The 2413-nt window shown below is 36.6% G+C and overlaps 1 non-coding gene across 1 annotated transcript; it reads left to right on the forward strand.

Annotated features, from left to right (window-relative positions):
- The first annotated feature begins 1340 nt into the window (after window positions 1-1340).
- LOC126023617 (U6 spliceosomal RNA) lies at window positions 1341-1443 on the forward strand. The gene has a single exon (XR_007500726.1). It is a non-coding gene; the product is annotated as a U6 spliceosomal RNA (small nuclear RNA).
- The last annotated feature ends 970 nt before the right edge of the window (window positions 1444-2413 follow it).

Raw genomic sequence — 2413 nt, forward strand, 5'->3', positions numbered from 1 at the left:
TCTGAGATCATGTGGTTTCTGGCCACCAACATTTTGCCTTCAGTATTCTTTCCTACCTGCATATATATATCTTTTTTACTTTAATTTGGTTTGGGGTAATTTTCTTTTCTTTTTTTGTTATGAATCTTTCACAGTAATATTTAAGGTACATAATGACAACGAATTAGGGCATTCCCACTATCAGTGTTGTCCTCTTTCTACCCTTCTTCCCAGCATACTTCCCATATCTCCTCCCTTAGCATCCCCCGGGCTGCTAGTATAACTGGTCCCCTCTGTGTAGAACTTGTTGTAGATTGGGTATCATTCTGTTGTCATTGACTTTGGGTTTGATGTTCAGGTTTGATCATTTTTTTATTTTCACTCAATGTTCAAACAACTGTTTGGTCCTGGTACCATCCACCACCCCCACCCAGTTCCTGAGGCAAAACAAGATAATTCAAGTTATGTGGTTATGTTGGGGAAAAAAGGGAAAAAAAGAAACTGGGAGGAGTCTATCTATAGGTTATAAATATCAACTTAAAAGAAATAAAGGAAAAAAGAAGAAAAACAGAACAAAACAGAACAAAAACAAAAACAAAAACCAGCAGCTACAAAAGAAAACAACAGCAACAGAAAAACAGCAACAAAATTGTAACCATGAGAACAAAATAATAGAAAGAAAGAAAAGATAGGAGGGCTGGTGTGGCAAAGTTTTGTGCTTCTTCTTTTATTTTATTTTCTTCTTCTTTTTGCATAGGCACAGTAATTATTGTAGAAATTATAAAGGGACTTTGCTTAGCTTAAATGATACAGGGTTTCTCCGCCCTTGAAGCATACTGTCATGGGAATAACTACAAGTTCCATACATGCTCATTTTCACACCCCTAGGTCTTTTTATGGTGCCAGGAAAATTTCCTCTCAGTTGTAGATGACAAAATTAGGCCTCTGTAACTAGAGATCTTGGTATTTTCACAGGTCATAGGACAAAGCCTAGAATAGAGTCTTTCTTTACAATTCTAGAAATTCTGTTTCATCACTTGTTGTAATCAGTCTTCTGTAATTAGTGGTCCTGTTTTTTACACAGATCCTAGGACAAAACCTTGGATAGAGTCTTTCATTATTGTTCCAAATGTTGATCTCAGTCACAGTTGTCAAAATCTGACCTCTGAATTAGAGATCTTAGTTATTATACAAATCCTAGGCTGAAGCCTAGGGTAGGTTTTTTTTTTTTAATTAGTCCCAGGATAAGTTCTGCCCAGTCATGGTTGTCAAAGTTAGTCTTTAGTAGTTAGTGATCTTGGGTTTTGCACACATCAAAGGACGACGTGCCTTCTGATTTCATCTTATTATTAGGTGATTATGTGCTCGCTTTGGCAGCACATATACTAAAATTGGAATGATACAGAGAAGATTAGCATGGCCCCTGTGCAAGGATGACATGCAAAGGATGACACGCAAATTATTAGATGATGAGATAGGAAACCTGTTCTGCTCTTAGATCAAGTTGTTGCCTTTTCCTTGTGGTCAGGATGTTATATCAAAATTGGCACAAGTTGATGTCAGAGCAGTATTAGGAATTTCCCAGGGGGAGTTTAGTTCCTGGTGCTGTTGCAAGGAACTGTGTCAGTTCTATGCCTGGGATCTAGGGTTTAGGAGCTTAGGGTTTTAGGCAGTGACTGCACCAAGGATTTTTGGCCGCTTTGGGGTAATTTTATTTGGAATTCTTTTAGCCTCTACTTTTTGCCATCCAGGGTATGGTTGCATGCACTCTATAACTTTAGGAACTTCTCAGCAATATATTTGACTATTGATTCTTCATGGGAGTATTCTTCTGAGGCTTCTGGGACTCCAATGATTTCTTTTTTTTTTTTTACTGTTGTGTTTATTCTAGAGTTCTATTGTCATCTATTTGCTTTCTTTGAGAATTTTTTTCCATCTGCTGATAATTTATTTTAAGTTTCTTTTGTATCTTCTTCTGTTGTATGAAGTTGATAGACAAGTCATCTTCCAGATCACTGATTCTGTTCTCAGCCTCTATAACTATGATGTTGAGCCTCTCCAGTGAGTTTTTTTATTTCACCTAACAAGCTTATCATTCCTGCTTTTCTGTTTGAAAATTTATCATTTCTACTTTCATATCTTCTTGAGACTTATTGTGGTTTGTTTTGTTTGTTTCATTATTTCATTGAATTCTTTGAGTTCTTTCATTACTTGTTTGAATTCTAAATCCTCCACATTTCTTCTCTATAGTGCTTATCAGTTAGAATATATAGGTGGTTGATACTCATTGGGTCTTCAAGCTACCATCCTCACTCTTTAAGTATAGTGGAGTTCTACATTGCCCATTGTCAACCTTGCAGAGAGGTGTTTTTTACGTATTATGCTGGAGTTCATTGACTAGAAGAAATGCATGGCATTGACAAGAGTTACCATG

The sequence above is a fragment of the Suncus etruscus genome, chromosome 11 (genome assembly GCF_024139225.1).
Source record: "Suncus etruscus isolate mSunEtr1 chromosome 11, mSunEtr1.pri.cur, whole genome shotgun sequence".
Taxonomy (NCBI): domain Eukaryota; kingdom Metazoa; phylum Chordata; class Mammalia; order Eulipotyphla; family Soricidae; genus Suncus; species Suncus etruscus.